The 23,067-nt window shown below is 37.5% G+C and overlaps 1 protein-coding gene across 10 annotated transcripts in view; it reads right to left on the minus strand.

Moving 5' to 3' along the window:
* CDC42SE2 (CDC42 small effector 2) overlaps positions 1-23,067 on the minus strand; it is a 90,567-nt gene that overhangs the window by 49,125 nt on the left and 18,375 nt on the right. For 2 of the 10 annotated variants that reach the window (XM_046905490.1, XM_046905496.1), the window contains 2 exons: positions 19,716-19,772; positions 18,483-18,523 (listed from right to left, as the gene is read on the minus strand). The exons of 4 other annotated variants lie outside the window; for them this stretch is intronic. The gene's annotated coding sequence lies outside the window, so the exon portion shown is untranslated. Of the gene's footprint in view, positions 1-50; positions 124-5,641; positions 5,732-18,482; positions 18,524-19,715; positions 19,773-23,067 lie in introns of all 10 variants that reach the window. 4 more of the 10 variants (XM_040655643.2, XM_046905495.1, XM_046905491.1 and 1 more) reach the window with 3 other exon arrangements.

The following is a 23,067-nucleotide window of genomic DNA, read 5'->3' on the forward strand; positions in this document are numbered from 1 at the left end:
TGGGAATGATACTTAGTATTCAGCTAGGATCTTTACAAAAAATAATTCACCTCAGAGAGCTCTTGCATGTCCTTTTTTTAAAACACTGATGTAATGTTTATCTTCTCATTCAAAGGCTAGAGTCTGAAAAATTTAATCACAAAGAAAACAGTGAAAATTCTCAAAGATTTTAGTTTTGTGATAGATATGCATTTATTAATGTTCTGGTTGAAAGTACAGAACAAGTTTGTTGTTCAGCATACCTTCTTATACACAAGAACACAAGAAGAACTTACCAAATACAGGTTTATTATAGGTCAATAAAGCTTAAGAATTCAGGTAGAGATGTGCAATTTTAGAAACAAATATTTTGAGAGAAAAGACACTATGCCATAATATACATAGAAAAACAGTCAAGTGTACATACAGACAGCTTGAGATAAAAATATGCGCTGCACAAGACAAATTTCTAACACTAGAGAAATTTCAATGGAGAAACCAGAATTGCTGACCTAGTTAAAAAACAAAGGCAGTTTCAAAATGTTCCAGAAACATTATAACAAAGTATGTATTCTCAACAGAACAACCATCCCTGTTCTGAAATCTGAAAGTACAGGAAGTTAAACTGTCTCCTCACAAATGACCTGCTTATCATGCCAAGAAACAATGAATTGTATTCCCTATGTACCCACAAAAAGTTCAAGGCCATTGCAACCGAAGCGTTGATTTGGAAAATGCCCTGTGGGTCAAATTTCAGCAGTGGTTAAGTCATCTCGAATTTTATTGCCAATGTAAAACCATCTGAAGCGATCTGGCTTTCCTTTCTCAACACCATGTATACAGTGGAATTTGGCTTACCTGCGCTGGTAAGAAACCAGTGAGCAGAAAAACCTGGATTAAAAAAGTGTAAATTCTTCACACTAGGAGTTACTTCTCCAACTAGTTTTAAGACTAGTTGTACATACTTGGAAATGCTAAACAAGTTCACTTAAGTTTTGCAGACTTAAAGTTGCTGACAAAACCATCAGCAATATGCAGGGTTTGCCTGCTCAATACTGAAGTAACTTCATATATCTCAATTCTTAGTCAATGCCTCACTATAAGGAAGTAAGCAGGCTATGCATCAAGTCTATTCTGACACCAGATAACCACAGGATGACATATTTGAACCCCAGAGTGAACTTTCAGCTACATTCATTACAGTTGTTCTCAGACAACAGAGAGAAGATGACATGTAGTTAGAAATTACATTACCATGTATACTCTTAATAAATAGAGTATCACAAATAGGTTATGGCTTCCAAGATGCAAACTCAGTCTGCCAACAATTTAAAGCATGTTTTGAATACATTTAAATGATAATTTTATGTCACAAACCATTCAATTTTTTTCCAAGAAGACACCAATAGAACACATTTAAAAATACTTAACATAACTAAATGCTCTTGTACATTTTGAGTTTTTTTTTTTTTTTTTTTTTTTTTTTAAGCAAAATGCTTGAGTGGAATGAATTGTGATAAACACACACATTTCTCAAACTGAGTACCTTCCTGTTCTTTGCTATGCAAAGAAAATATTTTCTACATATTACATGAACATGGAAGAAGACTTGTCACACCTCACCAGCTGTTTGGTTTGAATAAGGTGTGCTGTTTCCCAGAATGGGACAGCTGGTCGTGCAGCCCTGTCTCCCTTCACAGCCTCTTGGCCCTGGCCACCACTGATGCTGTTGGCACCTGCAGAGAACAGCCACAGCCACCCCACTGAGTGCAGGAAACTGACTCGTATCTAAAAGCTAAAGGAGATAAGAAAACTCTCAGATTACTAAGGTTTTCCTTTTTTCCTTCACAGTAAAAACCTGATTTGCCTACAGCACATTTACTCATTTATTCTCATTGCACAATTGGCTCAGCCAGTTGGCTTCAATGTACTTTTGCATCTGCTATTAATTCTCTTCCACAAGAACACTTCTTTTTATTTGCTCTCAAACACATTTAGCACTAGTAACACCCTTCATATTCTCTTCCTAATACATTCTAGAATAAATTCACGTCACACAATAGAAGTTACAGTTACAACAGGAAGAATTACTACATGACATTTGCAAAGCTGGCTACTCAGTGTGACCTAGTAACCTAGAAAGTACCATAAGTACCTAGAAAGTTAATCAAAACAGTATTTCTTCCATCTAAAAGCACAAGCCTGGGGGGTTGAGATGGGGGAGAAAGAAGTACATCAGAAGACATTAAGAAATATATGACAGGAGGCTGACTTTCATGCTCCAATAGCAATCTAAAGAGTGGCTTTAACAGGGAAGGTACAGGTTGCCACATTTCCTCCCAGTGATCCCAGGGTTGTAGGTTTCAACACAACCTCCACTGCAACAAAAATTTTGTTTGACATCCAAGAACACTGCAGTGTGAAGAAATAAGCCACTTTAAAGCAAAGAGCACACTTACTAGCAAGGTCACTCTGTTTCTTCAAAGGACAATAAAGAAAATCTAAACAGCATGACATTTTTCCCAATTTACTTTCACAGTCAATGGTTTAATTGTTAACCTCCTTGTGAGTAGAAAATTCTTCTTGTACACTAAAATTTAACCCCCCAAGAAACTGTCTGTTTCTCAGATGCAGTCTGAAAAACATATCTTCCACTATGCTACCAGGTGCTCAGAAACTGTTCCAATCACACTCTCAATTGCAGATATCAGGAGTCCTAACAAGGCTCTGGTTAAATTAAAGAAAGATCATCAAACTGCCCAGATCTTCCTAACAGTCTTGGCTCACATTACTAAATGTGAAGCTCTGCTCTGGATTAAGAAACATCTGCCATGACAGCACAAGACACTCCCAAAAAAATCCTAACTCCCTCAAAAATCTCCCCAAACCACACTGCAAATCCTCCTTATCCCAAAGCACAGAGCTGTAGGTGAGTTAGCTGCCACAAGCAAGCAGGCTGATTTCCAAGCACCCCACGGAGTAGTCAGGAGTGGCCCAGGCTCACCAGCCTCAGAGCAGGACCCCTCATCAAGCATACCACCTGCCTTGCAAGCACTATGCCTCATTCCTTGGCATGAGCAGCTGGGGTCACCAAGACCTAGAGACATCACTGTTTTTAAGATACGCTGCTGCATGTTTCTCTTTTTCATGATAGAACCAAAGCTACATTGCGTGAAAATTAAAATAACTATTTCCAGACTACTGCAACAACAAAAAAATCTGCACTTAAAGGATCTGTTTTCTCCCTTTCTATTGTAAGAGTTTCATGCATGAAGTACATTTATGGGTACAGTGCTATTATAAAACATTTACTACTTTCATTTTTATTTTTATTTTGTAAACAGAGCTCAGAGATGCTTGTACAATTTCAACATTTTTGTGTAACACTTCTGTTTCAGTTTCAAAGATGAGTTCTGTTGTTCTCAAAGGGGAAGCACTGATGCCATACATAATGCATACACAAATTCCTTATTTAGTTGACGCTAACTGAAATGTCCCCTGCATATTAAGATAGTATTTTCAAACACCAGGAGCAGAAAAGGCAGAGTAATTAATATATGAGTACAGATTGTTTTTCACAGATGAATGAAGATGAAACTTAATTGCAAAGAGTAAACCTTGCTTATTTATTGAATTCTTCTCAAATATGAATGTTTTCTTTAAATGTGTGTAGTCATAATTTCAGATTTTGCCCAAAAGCATTACCTTCGAGGACAAGTTTGAAAACTAGCACCCTGTACTACGACATCCAGCTCTATGTCCCTTCCCTACACAAATACAAATTTAATCAATTCAACTTAAGCTAGTGAATATATTGTTTAACAGTAAAAGCTGTAGAGGAAAAAAAAATCCAAATCCAAATCCAGACCAAACCAAAACAAAGAAACAAACAAACAAACAAAAAGTGATTATTAAAAGAAATCTTTTAAAAACTTCTTAAATTCTTACTGAATTACAGAACTGCCTCAGTAGGCAAGTGGTGGAAGTTCCAATGCGAGTCATTTAGTACTACACTGGAGAGAGCATTAGTTAAAACAACCAAACAAGAAGTCACATAATGGCAAAGAAATTAACAGATGAATGAGCATATCTTTTCCATTCCATTCTTAAATGATTCTATGGGAAAAAAATCAAAAGATCTCCAATGTAGAACAAAGCTTTATTAACAAAAAATTAAAAATGATTCAGTAATGATTAAAAGAGCTGATAAAAACTTTGAGAACCAATACCAAATAGGCAGAAGAACTACAACTATGTTCTCACAGCATTTTAATACAGGCATATCTCTTGATCTTGTGCCATGGTGACTTTACGGAATTTCTGAAGTCAAGTTTTTGACTGGAGTGTCATAGCAAAGCCTGGTAATTGTAAAATTACTGAAAAAAATCATGTGTACAAACGGCTGCATAATTGTTAATAACTTGGTATAATCCATCATCATGAATCACACTGCCAACTATTCAACAGGAGTCTTATTGCTAAATATTTAACAGGAATCAGTTTAACTTTTAAAAAACAAGACACATAACTGTGAGGCAGGAAATACAGGTTCTATTCTTGGCTTTGCCATAAATACACTGACTATGAGGAAGTCTCCTGACCTCTTCGACTTAGCATGTGTGTGGGAAACTAAGGCAAAGTGATCATGTTATCTTCTGAGTCAGTATAGCTAAGGACGTTCTTAATTATAAGTACAAGAGATTTCCACCAGTTCGTTGATTTCAATGTACATATTTTAGCAGAACCTGGAACTGCATGATGATAACACAGTGAGGGCAATGCTTCTCCCAGCAAAAACAGACCATAAGTAAATGTTAGTTTTTAGAATTCTGTATGTTAACCATTGAACTGTTAGAAGACATTGAAAGAACAAGATAAATATATGGCATCCTTTCCTATTACGCATGCTTGTTTCTCTGAATTCTGTCTGAAGAACTCTAAAGTTGCCAATAACAATCTGCTTTGAAAAACAGAAACAAAGAAGAAAACACCTCTATATACAGTGCTGGTAACTTAAAACAGTGATAATTTAAAAAAAGCTTCACATCTGTCTTGATATCTGCTTTCTTTGTATTCCAGTAACATACCTATAAAGTCATGTACTCAGAATGTTTCATGAGAAAATCGCATTATTTTTTCAAAATGGAATCCTGTCAGTTATTTAATTTTGTTGCTTAGAATTAATAAAGTAAATGGCCTTTTGGAGGTAGGACAGCAATACAACATGCTGCTTCTTAGCTAACACTATTGCGTTACGACAGGTTTTAGTGCTTGTGAAGGTAGAAAAGATAAAGAATGTAATAAGCTATGCTAGAAACATATTAGATAGTGGCTGCAAGATCCACTTATGCTACTTCTCTACCAGATCTGAAATTCTAGCATCATATCAGGAGTTGGCATGTGATATCTATCAAGCTTTATGGACATTTACAAGTTCCTTTTCCTCCAAGACAATTCTTGTCTTCCTTATTTATGAAAGCTTTGCTGTATGCTCAGCAGCCCTTTGAGAACGCAACAATGTGAAACCTTCTTGATACAATAAGTCTTTTCTTAAGGTAACATATTTATCAGATAGGCAGTACTCATACTTACTCAAATTGACTTGTCAGGTACACCTCAAGGAAAGATATTTCCCCAAATATGAAAAATAAAGAACATTTACCTTCTTTACCACAATGACTAAACAGCAAAGGGCTGTTCATCATGCCAGACAGCATTGTAGTTTTAAATGTATCAAATTCAATGTACAGATCTGCAAAACCAAACAATTTTGTATTTTATTTGCACGAATTTTCCTAACATAACAAGATATTAAAAAGCCTAATCAATATTCTCAAGATTAAGATTTTATAGTTAAAACATGAGACTACAGATTAGAAGCAAATGCCTTGCAGATCAAAAATTGTAGAGGAAAAAATAAGCTAAAGAAATGTAAATATGGCTTGGAAGGAAAGCTGACTTACTAAAGCTGACCAACAGCAGTTACAGGTTAATGGAGGAAAAACCCCATCTTATTTACTGGTGTATGAATTTGTCAGTATATTATCATGTCAGAAATCTTCATTTCTTTATTGTCTTTTACAAAGGACTGTGAAAATACACTGCAGTTTTGGTCAGTCAAAAAACAAAACAAAACAAAACAAACACAACAATTAATAAAGTCAGTGATGTCAGTGGTTGACTTGTGGCTAATCATACGCTTCTCACATGTTTTGTATTTAATCAAATCTTCAGGTTTTTGGAGTTTTTTTTTTTTTAATATAACTATAAGGGAGAAAAAAAAAGGTCTTAAACATCAAAGTTTGCTATGTGGACAAACACCAGCTAACTCAAGAAATCCTTGATTTAAACACAACTAAGTTACAATAAGTGGGATGATATTTCTTCCTATCTGAAGAGATTTCTATAGTGTTGCTATCTTATATCCTATGGAAAAAGAAATTAAAGTCAGAACTAAATGAACACTAAGAACTTCAACATTTAGCCTGATTTGTGATCTTTTTTTTTCCTGCAGGCATTCAAATGTCATTAGAAGAAAATGAACTAAGAGTAACCTATTATTTCCCTTTGAGAACTTTTTTGATGATTAATTACACTCACTCTTAAAAGTCTGCATTTTATTTCAGTAACAACTTAAGAGTTAACAGGCTTCATACACAACTTTCTATTTTCTTTCTCAAACAATCTTTTCACAACCTCCTTATTGCTTCCAAAAGTCAAGATAGAGCAGAAATGGCTCATTTCCTCCTTATCATACAGGAAAGCACCTGTAAAGTGTGCATGGCAGGTGACAGATCACACATTGCTTGCCTCTTATTATGTATGACATTCTGAGTAAAGGGATACAATGTGGTTTTTTTTACACAAGCTAATCAAGGTGTAATTTTTTGATATGGTGAAGGTGACAAACAGCCTGACCTTCAAAGTGATTTCTACAAGGGTGTCTCTTGTTCGAGAATCCTTTCATGCTAATGTTCCTAGAAATTCTATTGAGGGAGCAGGCCATGTTCCTTGCTCCTGCCCTGTTACAGTCTACGTCTCCACACCAGACTGGCTCCATCCTCAGACATTGCCCCAACCTAATTTTACCTTTCCTTTCTTCAAGAATCTCTCCACTATGCATCTACAGTGAAGAAAAATGATCACCACATACCACACCCTGTAATGGCCAACACAGAGCCTGCTTACAACAGATAGCAGCAGAATGATAACTGTTATCACTGTATGCTAGCACAGCAATGAAGCTACGTTCCTTTTCCCGTTGTAAGCAAGTCACGTTTTGCCATCACATTATCCTTACAGCATTTGCTTCCACACTGAATTAATACTTCCACATAAACTAAGTTCAGGTGAATTTGTTTGGGAGTAAGAAAAGGGAAAAAGAAATGTGATTATTTACAAGAAAACACATTTAAAAACAGCATTAATAATTCCAGTATACGGATCAAAGACATACTATCTCCAAGCAAAACACTTTGTACTATTTTGGCAGAATCTGTTTGCAAACAGGTAAAGAAAGGAAAGCAAACCAAAACACATGTGAGAATATGGACTGCTTCATTCCACCTTTCCAACCTTTTGACATAAACAAAGGCAGACAAAAAAACCTAGGGAAGTCTGAAAAATAAACAGTACTTCTCACGCCAAGACAATCACTAGACATACAGTACTGCTGATAATCTTAAAAGGTCTTGAATAACTAATACATAAAATTTACACTTCCTTGTTATGAAAAGAATGTCGCTGCCAACCCAAACAAGATTTTCCATAAATAAGCATTAAGATTCAAGTGCTTCTCACATCAGTCAGAACTGTTTCCACACTTGAAACAAGGCAATATTCAAGATCAGCTACAGATTTTTCCAGACAGCAACACAACAGGCAGTCTTTTTGTAACACACATGACAAAGCCAGAAGGCAAACAGCAGCAGCAGCCACTGCAGTTCTTTGCATCAGGAAGTACTGCCAGGTCCCTCCAAGACCTCTACTGTATGCTGCACTGATAAGACTGCACAACAAAACATAGAAAATGACCTGAATGGCTTAGCTCATGACGGATTTAACATCAGATGGTCCCAAATTTAAGGTTGAATACAAACAAACAAACAGAAAACTGCCAACACCACCTATTCCCTGTGGCCTGGTGTCTGACCTTTTTTGACAGGTAAATTTAGTTAACCAGTTATCTCTCTTGACAAATACTTAATTCCCTAGATCACAAGATTACCTAGCTATTCAGAACAACCATTCTGCAAGTGCTGTTATGAAGAAACAGGACAGGTCACCACAATTCCATATGTACAAAGTCATAACCTCTTCAGGTACTGCCAGGGTCAGGAAAGCCAACGGATATAGGCAGATGCTTCAAGTGAGATCGTGCTGTGTTTTAACACAATTTAAACTTTGACATTTGCAGGGACTATGACAATTTGGAAATACAAAGCACTAAGTAGAACAACAGCTTCTCATTTTCTCTTAGAAACTGCTGTGGCAAATGACCAAGAAACAATAATTAAACAGAAAAGGGTTTGAAAAACTCAAAAAAGTCCCACCTAGCAAACTAACTTTAACAAAGGAGGTAAGAGTGCAGATTTTTGGATTTTGAGAGGAGATGCACTATTTTCTATAGCCCTATGGAAATTTCTGCCCCTTTTCACCAGTTACTTTGAACTTTTAAAGTCTTCTGCAGCCACTTCGAAAGAAGAGACTGTAATAACTTTGAAATATATACAGTTGGCAAATGTCTTCATGCTGATCTTTGCAATGCTACTGATGAATACTATTTCTGCACACAACAGAACTGCTGGCAATCTCCATTACTACTAGAAGTTTAAGCTGTAAAATTCAGTGCAATCCTCTCTACTTAAAAAAGACAGAGAAAGACTGTTGCTGCATTCATATTTCTAGGTGGTTTTTTGTCTTTGTTGTTGTTGGTTTTTTTTTTTTTTTGTCTGTTGTTGCTGGGTTTGGTTGTTGTTGTTTTGTTTGGTTAGTTTTTTTTTTGCTTTTTTTTTTTTGTAAATTATGTAATAACATTATAATATTTCATAGATGCAATCTCTCCCAGTGGAAGATCTGGAACTGAGTCACTAGGATTTTGCTGGAGGGCACAATCAAATTTGTTTGTAGAACTGATTTAAACAAACTCAAATGAAAAGCAAGCAGCAACTAACTTGACTGAATTATCAAACTTCTGTAATTGTGATAATTCAGTTTACCATGCAAAATTTCCCTATTTTAAATGAGATCTCATCTCCTCTAATGCCATAAATCTGTTCATTTTTTTCATTTCTCTGTGTGTGTTGGTGGGTGGTGGTTATTCTCCTTGAATGTGCTGACAAAGAAACCCTGTGTCTATCAGGAAACAAATAAACAGAACTACAGGCTAATTGCTTTGCCTGGCATAACAACCTTTTATCTGAATGCTGACATTAAGGTAAAAAAAAGTACGCATTTCAGTAAAAGTTACAGATGCCTTTTAATGAGTTTTTTTCCATTATAGTTGACCTTCTTCAAATACAGGGGAGTTCTTTAAGAAATTTCTGTAAAGAATGCAAGATGTAGTTGTTAAATTCGTATTTAAGTAAAGCCTCAAATCACATGGGATGTCTAAAATAGTTCCCTTATTTTCGCTACCCCTCCCAAAAATAATTTGAAGCTCAAGTTATATCCAAGTATTATGCAGGTGCCAGTCTTTTCCCTTTGCACTTTAAGGCACATCAGCAAACACACCTATTGAGAGAACACGCTCTTCTTAGCCTTCAGCCCTCTTTCACTGCACAGCCTGCATACAGAACTAGTAAAGGAAAAGACAAAAGAAAAACACAAAAGAGCCAAGAATTGACTACCACAACACATTTACAACCAAGTGCCAGTAAATCCTGCTCAGACAGTTTTCAGTGATGCTATTACAGCTTTCCACCCTGCTCCTGTGCAGGACATAATCATCTCTGTAGCAGAATCAGCAGATAGGAACATGTTTGCTCCTGACTCTCAGCACATCAAGTCAGCAAATCACCCAAAAACCATTAGATCTGCTGCGCTGCTTGCTCTGGGCCCTGACTTATAGTCAGACTGTTGCACAGACACTGAGGACTGGATTTCGGAAGTAAGAAAGCAAATGACAAAAAAGTACTAATCCTACCGAAGTATATCAAAACATTGGAAAACAGTGAGGTAATGTAACTTTTCATGTTGCCTTTCTTCATCTCAGTAACTGGTTGAGCATGAGACAGTAACAGCAGCTTCAAGGCAAGATGCAAGCGGATTTGACTTCCCCTGGTTCTCCCAAGAGAGATGGGGATGATAGCTCAGGTGCTAGGCTCAAGAAAAGCCAGACATGGCTGCTGCCCATTCACAGGCATCACTAGTCACTTCTCCAAAGCCCTCATTGCCACTCTGCCACAGATCATTTGGTTTAAGGTATTCACTTGTTCAGTCGTCCTTTCAAACAAGCTCTTCCTCTTTCCCAAACATGCAGAGAACTGTGATGGGTACAGCTGGATAATTAGTGAAGCTTATTTTGTTCACATCAGCAGCATTATCCCAATTCATTCTGGACCCTCCATGGAAACTGGTCAGATTGCAAATAAATAAACAAATACAAATAAAACACATACGATGAATTTCTTTAGAAAGCATCTGTTAGAATAAGTATAACCACTTGATAAGAACCAATATAAATCTTACAAATAATCCTGTGAATATATATATACATATGCACATACATATATATTCATAATAAATTAGTTTCTCAAACCACTACTTCTTTAAAGATTTTATGCATCCATACTAGCAAAATAAATGCCAACTAAATTACTTCACATTATTTAACTTGTGACAATGAATTGTGCAGCACCATTAATTCTTCAAGAAATACACTTCTCTAATTTAGGCTTAAAATCATACTCATGCACACACACAAAACACTAAAGTTACTGCTACTCTGTATAAAAACATACAGTATTATGTTGAAAACCACAAATTTCTAAAGCTCAAAATAGGTTACAGTTAAAAGTAACAAACAATAACAACACTAGCATGTAATTGATTTATCTACATCTTAAAAAACAAAAATGGAGATTCCCATCTAAATATTAAAAATAAACAAAGAGAAGCTAGAAGACTGACAGGTACACAGGTTCTTCTAACTGCTTCTTCTAACTGCTATGCCAGCAGCTTAATTTGATCACACTCAAATGTGGCTGTTCTCCTTTGCAAAGTTGCCCTAATTCTTTTCTCCAGCGCCTTGTTGCTAGGGCTGCAGCTGCGTGGCCCATTCCTGTTGAAGCACATTTCTTTGGAGGGGGACACAAAGATTTTCATTATCTTTTTCTCAGAGCACTGGACCATCAGAATTGAGCATCTCTCCTCCCCCATCAGAGAGTACTCAGAGAATCCCAGTCACTCAATCACAACTATTTACATATGGACAGTTGCACCAGGAATCTCCTGCCTTTACTAAATTTCATATGACTGTCCAATACACTGAACAAGATCTTCAAACACTGTTAAATTATGGTCTGATTGATTCACTATAATTTTATGAAAAGTTAACATTACAGCACTGCTTCAGAACCAGTGAGGCATGATTTTCAAAACCATTAAGAATCATCTATTTATTTGCTAGTCTTCAAGTAACAGTTGCATTTAAAAATCCTGGCCATCTTATACATATACATACTTACTTCAGCTAAGACACAGAACAGAAAAGAACATAACTACCAAACCAGTACACAGTGTTGTTCGTTGACACAGAACTTCCTTCTCAGTGATTAAGTCTTTTATTAGCATATGGTTGTGTCAGCTATGAAGGGGAGAGGGATATGAGCAGTGTTTCTATTCAGAATATTTTGTAAAATTTTAAATAATAATAATAATAAAATTCCAAATTATTAAAAATAAATTGTTTCTTGGTTAGCTCTGGTACTGTCTTACTTATTCATGTATAAAGAAGCTGTTTAGTATTTGTAGTGTCATCAGAAAGAAAATGCCCAAAAATAATTGGTGTTCACTTTTGATTCCTCTTCCTCTTGGCAAGCAAACAAACAAACAAACAAACAAAACTAACTATGGAATAGCAGAAAAAGAATAGGAAAAATAATTGAATTCTTGAAAAGAATTCTGACTGTCAATGCATAGTAACTCATAAAACAGCTTTGGTTTTTTAGATGCCACATGAAAATTAGTAGTTTACTATGGAAATGGGGAAGAAAGATTACATTTCCTGGAAAGCAAACCAAAGTGATCATCAATTAATTTTACAGTAATATGTGTATTCAAAGAATACAAAGGAAATAAAGTTATTGTAACATAGAGTGTCATACTATTACTCAGCGAGAAATAGAACGGAAATCGTCTTTCTTCTAGGTCTGTTCTTTTCAGGCCCTACAATAGCTTAGCTAAAATAACTTTTCAGTTCAGGTTAGAAATTTCCTACCTGAAAGTCTCTCTCCAGCAACAGTGGAGAAAGCATTTGGGATTTATGCCAGCTTAGAGGAACTCAAGTCTCCATAAAAGGCAGTAGAAATTGCAGTGCTGGCTGCCCATAAGATTAACAGAGTATTCTGACAAGGTTATGCACTTACACTCAGACAGATGATGACTTCCAGAAAGAGTCTAAAACCAAACAAATGTTACCTGTTCCATATGCTGACACCTGTGATCTAATGCTGGAAAGACTGTAGACAGATGTGTAATATTTTAATGCTGTGCTGACATATGACATTTGCAAACTGTCTAATCTATTTTCTGCTAGCCTTGTGAGAAACAGGTTAGACCATCCCTAAAGTACTTCTTCTTGGTACTTCTGCTGAGATCTTAAGCCCCAGGTGATTACTTCTGAACAGTCTCAAAGAAAAGCAGTGACAAACAAGTACAATTTATGGAAGCAAACTGCTTTAAAAATTCATATTTAGGAATACAAAATAAAATAAAGCAAGATATTCATAGTTAACTATCTTGGTTTTTGTGCCATGTAACAACTTTGTGGGAAAAAAAGAAGTCAGTAGGATAAATAAAGAAGTCCTCAACTATATAACCAGTAGTTTATTTTAACAGGATCTTGACTCAAATACTTACAGTGCAGTAGGAACTTAACTGTTCTTCTAACCCAGAATTTGTGATGTCTTAACCTATAATTGTGGTCTTTCACCCATAGGTATATAACAAAATCAAAAAAGGTACATGCACCACATTTACTTGTTACACTTGATTCCACCTATTCTTGATTACACTGGAATACTTGATTTCACCTACTCTTTTTCCTAGTCAAATTTCATATCTATCCATTTCCTATTGTGTAGCCCCATAATTGGGATGGTAGAACAAATGCTAGAAAGGACCTAAGTTTTTATGTTAAAGACATGTATTTGATAGGAAAAAGGGGAGAGGGGAGGGGGGGGGCGGAGAGCCAGCAAACATATGTAGTTCAACTTAGACAACACTCAACCATCACGAGTAACTCAAAGAACAAAGATGCTTAACAGTCAGAGGTGTGGTGGAATAATACGAAGTTGCATTGAAATAACTCTAATTCTTGAATATGTAGCACAGTGAATTAAGCTGTATGATGTTTACCAAGAAAGAATGCATTTGCTTCTTATGCCACCATTACATCCATTTCTGAATGCTTGAAACTAACTTGTATGTGCATATTTATTATATACTTAAAATCAAGCATTCCTGTTGATCTACTGAGATATGCACAAAGCCATCAGCCTCATCTTGAGACTAAAAATTCAAAAGAAACGCTGGTTTAACTTACTTTATAATAATATAGAATGTTACAAAATTTAGACAGCAGTAGTACCACCAGCAATAACAGCCAGCACATACTGGTCATCAATTCATTAATTCTGTACTGATTCTTTGATGATAATATATATATATATATGTACATATATATATAAAAAAATTGAGGATTTTTGAAGGAGTTCTGAACACAAATCATCTACAATATTATGAATATTATGATGAATAATATCATACTGAAAACATAGCATCACACACAAAAAAAAACCACCTTTCAAAAATGTACAAATACTGCCAGAATGACAGTGCAATAGTGAAAAGCTTTACAGTTCTTCTGAGAAGACCACACTGATCCTCTGAAGGGGTTGATATTCCTTCTTTTCAAAATTGCTTGTTCACATTAAAAACAACTGTCTTCCAAATATAATCAGTTTCTGAGACACAAGCCCTTATTTCTGGATAACTATTAATTTTATTAACCGTGTGAATGTATTTGAGTTTTCTAGCTCATCATCATATTAAATACTTCAGAACAATGTTTCCAATAGCATTTGAGTCCCAGGTATATTTTTCAGCATAACCAATAACAACCACTACAGCTACTTGAGATAGAAGCAGCTGAAAGAGACGGGAAAAGACAGAAAAGTAATGAGAAAGGTTATACTGGGATAAGAAAGGGAGAGAAGCATCAAGGCAGAACAGAGTAAGAGACCATGCTCCTGAAACAGGTCTTACATTTAAACACAAACAGATTGAGTGGGAGATTTGTTCTTGAACAAACAAATAAATGGGGTTGGGGTGGGGAAAGGGAAGTAAAAGCACATGTAATGATACCACAATAGATAAACAGCTGCATTAAGAACCTTTGCTGAAAAGTACCTAAATATCCAGAGGCAAAGATAGGAGATACTGAGGAAGCAGACTGAGAACAGGGGAAGAGGGTAACGAAATAAAGGAGAAATTGCATTTATGAGAATGCAATTGTTGACAAAATATATTTCTAGATATTTTTCCTATGGCAATTTTGTCAAAAAGATTAAATGATGTATCCCAAACTTATTCTCTCAACAACAGAAAAATCAAGTGGGAAGATCTGAGTACATATTAGTCAGGGGGTATGTACTTAAAAATCAGCTGAGATTACACAAACTGAGGTCACTGTGTGGCTTTTACTTCACTTGCTCAGTCACAGACTGCTGAAAGGCAGAAAACATTCAATACAGTAGCATTCTAGTCAATTGGGGCATTTTGAGTAAGAAACCTTGTTAGAAGTTTCTCAAAATATAACTGGAAAGTTGGATAGTTGGTTTTCAGCAGTGCCACGTACCCAACAATCTCCACTTCATTCCTGCCAGATTCGAGAAGCGCTCACTCTTAACTACAGATTCATTCTGCTGTTATTATACAAGTTAAATGGCAATTCTGCTTCACACTCCTGCCATCCTTCCTGTCCAGTCCCAATAATTAATCACTAATTAAGTGCTTTTCCATGCACCCAACTCAATGCTCTGAGTAAAGTTAGGGGCATGTATCATTATCCATACATTTATCTTTGGGAGAAGGAATCTGAGATTTCCACCTTCACATAGAGAAACTACCTTTTCAAACAACACTAATACTAACTTGAAAAGACTACTCTTGAAATGGGAGCTTAACTGGCATTACCATCCTCATTTTCTAATCCACTCATGTTGATTAAAAAGCAAACCAAACAAAGTCACAGCAACTCCCCTACTACTCTTTTCCTGGTCTAGTCAGTTCAAAAGCAGCATTCTTCTTTCTGCTGTTCTATGGAATTCAAGTTAATTATGGTTCCAGGCCAATCTTTCAGTTCTTCAAACTCCTGTTGCAACCATCCAATGTGCTGAGGATATTTTCAGGGTCTGAATTTAATTTGTCCTCAAGGCTAGTTGCCGCAACTTGACTGACAGAATAACTGTTGACAAATAATTGGAACAAAGTCTAATAAATCAGCCTCAAAAGAACAGTTAGTCATACATAATCCAGAGAGACAGGCAACAGCTATAAAGGAAATTTTTGCCTGCTTACACTCGCTCCCCAGTTGAGTTTGAGAGATAACATTCCCAGTAGAATTAATAACTGTGAATCAAGAAAGACAAGAAGGGTTGAAGACTGCTATACGTTTCAATAGAGAAGGAAAGACAGACAGGCATGACACTTCTTTGAATGCCCTCAATCAAATAAAAAAATTGAATTCTTGAAAAATATTGCAGCTAGTTAATGCCTAAGAAGGCAGGGGCAATAAGAAATTACTTTGTTCCCTATACTAAGAGATAAGTTGCATTGCAGAATTTGTCTTCTGAGAAAACTGATATTTGAATGAAGAATTTCAATAAATGTTTCAGATAAGTCTCCCTTGAACACTTGGTAGCACCTAAACTTCTGAACTAAACTGTGACAACTCTGGGCATAAGTAAACATGCAAAAGAAGGCAAGACATCTGTGAAACATTAACGTCTGAAGTTGAATGTTTGTAAGATTTTCAAGACAGTATTTTTAACCTAGTTGCCAAAGATCTGAGTAAGTGATTACTGGAACACATATGTCCTCCAAGTGCTTTCTCATTTAAGGGAGTACCCAGTAGCAAGCAGTACATCAAGTTAAAAGCAGAGCTAGAAAATAAGCCATTCTGTGTCCCTCAATGTGCTGTAGCAAGTGTTGGTCCAAAAAAAGATGCCAAAATGATATCAATGGCAGAGTATATTTTGTGAGCAAAAAAGAAGCTGAAATTAAATTCTACCATTAGCAAACATCTGTCTATCATTTACTTTTTCTTTCTTTAGAACATTAATATAGAAGAGAATATTATACTCTTCCTTTTCTTGAAGAAAACAGACAACAAAATATCTCTAAATGGCCACAGTCAGAAGTTAAACCTGTACTCAGGAACAAAATTTAGACAAGGTAAAGGAAAGAGATCTTTCCATAAGTTCCCTATTGCAACCAGCCTGCTGCAAAGACCAGATTCTTACATTTCATATGAGGTCTTCTCTGCCTCTGACCAAGCAAGCTTACATGATTTTAAGTATCTTGTTATTTCATGCTCTAGTGTAGGGTTCCTTAACTTTGTAATGCATGCATACTTTCTGGTAGCATTACACATAGGATGCTAACTACAAAGGTAATGTACAGAAGACAAATAGCAAGCACTAAATCCCTGACAAGGACTATTAACACTCCCCCCAGTCTCTACGGGGAAATGAGACATCAGTGCTCAAGTAGTTTCAGGACATTCTTCTTCAGCATGCTAACTGCAGATGGCAGTCTGTCCTGAGCATTCTGTAGTGTGGAGGCTTGGGGCATTCAAGACAAAAAACTGAAAATATAACTGCAAAGTACACTGTGCTTAAGAGGGCAGGAAGCACACACAACCATATTTCACACTATATATAAATGTATCCTATTTAAGATTACAGCATATGTCTGCACTTGCAAAAGAAAAAAAAAATCTTAGAGAATAGAACTCTCCCATCTGGTAGAGAGACTTTAAATATCATTATAAAATATATTCTACAGTTAGTTAGAAATCAAAATATAAAAACTTGAAAATGAAAGATCTCTCAGAGTGTATGTGCAACATTCCAAAGCACAGTAACTGAACATTATGCAGGTATACTTCAGTTATACTTTCTGGCAGCACTTATTTGGAGGCCTCAGGCTTTCTGAGCTCTTCCTGTAGCCCTAAGACTACAGGAGGGCTTACCCACAATGAAGGACAAAGCAGTTTAAGTATTCAATTTAGAATCATAGAATGGCCTGGGTTGAAAAGGAACACAATGTTCATCTAGTTTCAACCCCCCTGCTACGTGCAGGGTCACCAACCACCAGACCAGGCTGCCCAGAGCCACATCCAGCCTGGCCTTGAATGCCTCCAGGGATGGGGCATCCACAACCTCCTTGGGCAACCTGTTCCAGTGTGTCACCACCCTCTGTGTGAAAAACTTCTTCGCAATATCCAACCTAAACCTCCCCTGTCTCAGTTTAAAACCATTCCCCCTTGTCCTATCACTATGCACCCTTGTAAACAGCTGTTCCCCTTCCTGTTTATATGCTCCCTTCAAGTACTGGAAGGGCACAATGAGGTCTCACCAGAACCTTCTCTTCTCCACGCTAAACAAGCCTCGTTCCCTCAACCTTTCCTCATTGGACAGGTGCTCCAGCCCTCTGATCACATTTAGATACCAATCACTGATGCAATTTAGATATCAACCACTTTTCATGTCACACTCTCCAGTCCTAGTTTTTGGTTAATATTCTCTTCATAGAGACGGGTATAATGAAAGTTGGCTTCCATTATAGCAATTTTCTTGCTGGACTTTACTGTCTTACTTCACTTTTATGTTTTCCATTTGGCAAAAGCTTCAGTGACTTAATACCACAGGTGTACTTTACTGTACTTCGTATTATGAAGATACGCAGGTTTTCCTACAGTAGTAGTATCCAGACAAACACAACCCATGAATAGCCTGCTAAGGTTCTAGGTTAGTACTTCTGACAGCAAGAGTACCTCCCCACACCAGACTCTAGACTTGTAGTAGAATAAGTGGTATGTGGCAATACTGGAATGCAAAAGGAATTTTTTTTTTTTTTACAGATTCTGAGTTTTTACAGATTCTGAGTTTTTTACAGATTTTTTTTACAGATGTTTTTTACAGATTCTGAGTTCGCTCTGTGCAGTCGGAAATAATTAGTTTCAAAATATCATAAGACTAGGTGAGGAATATACTGACCATGATGAAGAGCCACAAGCCTTAACGCCGTTCTCTCAGTACTGGAAAAACATAAACAAATCAAAATCATGTGACAAGTCAGGCTATGCGAAAATGCAACTCCAGCCACACAATTGCAGTGGCACAAGGGAAGAAGTTACAGGCTTCTCAGTAAAGAGGCAGCAAGGAATGGCCTTGGTAGTGTAGCGCTGTTCTACACCATCATCTCATGAACTGCCAGACTGAACAGCAAAACACTTAAAAATAAATGAAGTTATACATTTGTTTGTTTGTTTGTTTGAGGGCTAGAATAGGACAGACTGCAAGACGTTTTTGGAGATATTACCCTTCCAAATTTCACTAGCTATCAGTGAAGCAGGCCAGGAAGGCTGTACTTCCTGACCTGTAACTGAAACTTCCTGCAGACGCCCCTGGAATATGCAGAGAAAGGGCAGCCAACAGGTTAGGAATACCCAGAACACTACACTTGTTTCTGGTACAAGAGCACAGTACAAATATTTTCACACTGTGGAGTTGTTACAAATAAGGAAGGACTGGTTGGGAATGTGAAGGCTGAAGACTGTGTTGGATGTAGTGATCATGAGATGGTGGAGTTCAGGATCGTACAAGGAACAAACAAGACAACAAATAGGATTGCAATCCTGGACTTCAGGAGAGCCAATTTTGAGTCCTTCAAGGACCTACTTGTAGGTATACCATGGGTTAGAGCATTGGATGCTAAGACAACCCAAGAGAGCTGGTTGACTTTCAAGTGCCAATTCTTTCAAGACCAAGATCAGTGTACACTTGAGAATAAGAAATCAGGTAAAGGTGGCAGGAGACCCACATAGATTAGCAAGAAGCTCAAGGTAAATCTGAAATGGAAGAACAAAGTCAATGGAAAAGGGGTCTAGCCACTCAGGAATAACATAGGGATATTGTCAGGACATGCAGAGATGCAATGAGGAAGGCTAAGACCCACTTGGAATTAAGTCTGGCAAACGAAGTTGAGAACAACAAGGTCGTTAAGTCTGTTGATAGTGAAAGGAAGAGCAGATGATGAGAGCAGTGAAGGTTAATCTATCTTGACTTCAGAAAGTTTTCTGATGATATTTCCCATAACATTCTTATAAGTAAGCTTAGGAAGCATGCGACAGACTAATGGTCTGTGGGGTGGACAAAAACTGGTCTGTTGGCAGGGTAACTAGAGGGTTGTGATCAGCAGTGCAGTCTAGCTGGAGGCTTGTAACTCACAAGGTTTCCCAGGTGCTAGTACTGTGTCCAGTCTTGCTCAACATCTTAATCAGTGACCTGAATGAAGGGACAGAATGCATCCTCAGCAAGTTTGCTGATGATAGAAAGCCGGGAAGAGTGGCTGACAAACTAGAAGACTGTGCTGCCATTCAGCGAAACCTGGACACACTGATGAGTTGAGTGTAGAGGAGACTTATGAGGTTCAACAAGGGTAAATATAGAACCCTACACCTGGGGAGGAATAACCACATCAGTATGCATCAGTACAGGTGGGGGGATGACCTGCTGGAAAAGAACTGCAGAGACGGACCTGGTGTGCTGGTGGACAACCGGTGGACCATAAGCCAATAGTGTGCCCTTATGGCCAAGAAAGCCAGTGGTGTCCTGGGGTGCATTGAAAAGATCGTGGCCAGCAGGGTGAGAGAGGTGACCCTTCCCCTCTTCTACGTCCTAGTGAGGCCACATCTGGAGTAATGTGTTCATTTCTGGGCTCCTGAGTTCAAGAAAGACAGTGAACTACTGGAGAGAGTCCAGTGGAGGACCACAAAGATGATGAGGAGGCCACATCATCTACATTATGAGGAAAGGCTGAGAGACCTGGGACTGTTCAGCCTGGAGAAGACTGAAGGGAAAGTCTTATCAGTGTTTATGAATACCTAACAGGAAGTACTTGTGTGGGTGGGTCCAGGCTCTTTTCAATGGTATGCAGCAACAGGACAACAGGTAATGAGTACAGATTGGAACATAGGAAGTTCCACATGAACATAAGGAAAGAATCTTTACTTTGAGGGTGACACTGGAACAAGCTGCCCAGAGAGGTTGTGGAGTTCTCCCCTCTGAAGATATTCAGAACCCATTTAGACACTTTCCTATACAACCCATTCTGGGGAACTTGCTTTAGCAGAAGGTTGGACTAGAAGATCTCCAACACGTACAACCTTGACTATGCATTTCTCTTTGCCTCTTGCCTCTTCTCCCCATGTATCACTGCTGACTGTCTCCAGTGCTTGAGTAGAAGTCCTTTCCCTTCCCCACTGGTGTGCTTCTGCACCAGCTTTCACCCATGCACAAGCCCTCCTGATACAGTCACTACAGTCCCTCTTCTCCTTAAACATTCTAATTCCTTTGCTTGGTCTTCCTCTTCAATCACAAATCACCAACATCTTTTACCTACCGCCATTATTCCTATAAAGTGCCACCCAAATGCCTGCTGTCTCTTTCTCACTTTCACCAACCTCTACAGGGTGTGTTTTCTGTTTTATTACTTCATCTGAATACCATTTTCTTCTCTCTGCTTTCCTCCCCAAACTCCTGACAGAATCTCCAGAATGGATATTTCTCATCTCCACACACCACGGCAATTCCCCAGTGAAACGTTTTTTATAGTGTGGGTATATAAGCTCCCAGATCTGCTCCTGATACATTACAGCATTGAAGCAGGCCACAGATGAAACAGCAGGGCCAGAAGAAGCAGGGTGCAGCTCCTGTTCCTGATGTACACGACCTACCCTTCCAGTTTCAGATGCTGGTAATAAAAACTATCTCCTTGTTACAGATCTCTCCAGGATAAATACACATGTGGACTCCTCCTTTCCCAGGCTCCCTGGCAGAATACTTACAACTAATAGCAAAATCACAGCTGAAAAAAGCAAGTAAGCTCATAGAAAGGAAGTGCTCAACATGAAAGATCAGCCCAAACATGTCTGGTATTGTCAGTCATACTCAAAACATTTCAGAGTTGTCAAACAAGCTCAGGAGAAGGGAGAGAGAAAGAAGAAAAGAGGGGAAAAAAAGTCATTTTTAGCTATTAAAAATATTTAAATGAAATTTGGCTGACTTTGATTGTTTTTAGGGGAAATCATCAAGTTTGACTGCTACTCAAATTACATATTTCATGAATGGTGCTCAGAAGCAGAAAGGATGATGTAAAATAGAAAAATATTTATTTCTTAGTACTTGAGTAATTAAATATTATTTTGCATGCTCTGCTTGTAGAACAGAATTCTGTAATGTGTTCACAAGACACATCTATCTCTTCCTGAGAAAGCAACATGTGTAACACTTTTTTGCCCAAATTTCCTAAAGTACTGTTATCTAACAATCTGCCTTGAAAGTTCATATGGAATTTTTAGACAACAGAATAGAAAACAGTTAAGAAAAACATTGAAGCATAATTTAAAACCTTCTGAATCCACTGAATCCACTGAACTCAATCCTACATAAACGTGCAGCAATTATATCAACTATTTAAGCTGATATGGAATAGATGCATCCTGGAATTTTGTTAAAGGTGAACTCAGTTCGTTAAAAATAATGGCCATTAATCTACATTATGTAAGAGCACAGCATAGTGTAAGTACTTGATGGGAATTAACTAGTACAGAGAAGCTGAATGGGTCTTTCAAAGCTCAGCAAACTACAATATTGGTAACATATAATATTAAATTTAAGTTAAATGCTTAGAGTCATGAAAGAAAACCAGAATTTTATCATTTTACCAAAGAATTAGATGTAGCAAACATATTTTAAAAACTTAATTTGAACAATGAAATAGGTACGTAAAACTGACATAAAATAACCAGCAAAGCCAAAGAGAATATACTTCAGTACAATAATTTGGGAAAAAATACAGATAAAATATATGGAGCTGCACATATCAGGAATACCTTAGTCTGTTTGGGCAATAAGACAATGTAATGCTATCAAAAATAATTCATTAAATTAACTGAGGGTCACAAAGCACCTGGACCACCTATTAAAGTTGGTTTGAATTAGGTATGAATATTAATCAATGTTTTTATTACAAGCACAAAAGAAGTTTGCTTATCATAATTCTGCTGGACATCTCATCAGGGACTCATTGAATTATAGAATGGCTTGGGTTGGAAGGGACCTGAAGGATCATCAAGCGCCAATATCGTTGCTGTAGGTAGGGCCACCAACCTCCATATCTGATACTAGACCAGGCTGCCCAGGGCCCCATCCAACCTGGCCCAGAACACCTACAGGGACAGGGCATCCACAACTTCTTTGGACAGCCTGTTCCAGCACCTCACCACTCTCTGTAAAGAACTCCCCCCTGATATCCAACCTAAATCTTCCATCCTACAACTTAAAACCATTTCCCCTTGTCCTGCTGTTATCTACCCTTTCAAAGTGTTGACTCTCCTCCTGTTTACAGGCTCCCTTTAGGTACTGAAAGGCTGCAACTAGGTCACCTTGCAGCCTTCTTTTCTCCAGGCGGAACAAGCCCAGCTCCCTCAGCCTGTCTTCGTAGGAGAGGTGCTCCAGCCCCTTAACCATCTTTGTGGCCCTCCTCTGGACCCTCTCCAACAGCTCTCTGTCTTTCTTG

This window comes from Gallus gallus, chromosome Z (assembly GCF_016699485.2).
Source record: "Gallus gallus isolate bGalGal1 chromosome Z, bGalGal1.mat.broiler.GRCg7b, whole genome shotgun sequence".
NCBI classification, from domain to species: Eukaryota; Metazoa; Chordata; class Aves; order Galliformes; family Phasianidae; genus Gallus; species Gallus gallus.